Raw genomic sequence first — 909 nt, 5'->3', positions numbered from 1 at the left:
AAATACTATCTATTAAAAACCCAGAGGTATTTGGTCACCCACCAACATTAAGAAACTTTTAAAATTAAATAGAAGTGAAATACTAATACACTTTTAATTATTCGATATTTTGATGACAAGTATAATTTTTCATTCAATATTTCATGATGCATTTCACCACAAATCCACAGTAAGACAGAAAGCATAGAATTTGATGCCTCCTCTCTTTTGTACTAAGCCATTCATATGCACAAAGCACACATTGATTTTTCCTTTCCTTTCCTCTCCTCTGGACACTTAAGTTCTGGAGCTTTCCACTGGTGTATTTGCTTCTTGACCTGGGTCAATAACTGTAAACAATCAAATATCCTTTCCCTTCATCCATTGGTCACCTGTGTAGACAAATAGAGGATATATGTATGAGTTTAATCCAAATACCTATATTTTTCTTCCTATTTCTTTTTCATAGTCCCAACTGCTCACATTTAGCAATGGTTTTTGCCCCAGACCATCCACATTGCCCTGGGTCTCCTGAACCAGAATGGTGCAGATGTACCAGGATGACCATTGCACAGAGCCTCTCTTCCTGAAGACAAGATTTCCATAGGAGTGAAAAGATAAAACTGGTGAAAGTTATTTGACTTTCAAACCTTTTTTGAACTGATACAAATTCATCTTAACAAAGTCCTTGAATCTTGCACCTACCTTTCAGAAGCACACATATTGATGCTGACTTTCAAAGATTTTATGAAGTAAATGTATCCACTTATTTTTATAGGTGAATACTCTACACTGTGAACCAGTGAATTTACTTTTTGGTCAAGGAATATAGTCAGTTGTTCAGTGAGGAAGAGAATGGGTGACTGTGTGAAGTTTGGAGAGAAAGGGAAGTTACTACTTTGATTGGTGTCCATTTTACTCCAGAAAAAA

Source organism: Nannospalax galili, unplaced genomic scaffold (assembly GCF_000622305.1).
Source record: "Nannospalax galili isolate Female #2095 unplaced genomic scaffold, S.galili_v1.0 scaffold1525, whole genome shotgun sequence".
Taxonomy (NCBI): domain Eukaryota; kingdom Metazoa; phylum Chordata; class Mammalia; order Rodentia; family Spalacidae; genus Nannospalax; species Nannospalax galili.
Note: the sequence above shows the minus strand (reverse complement) of the source record.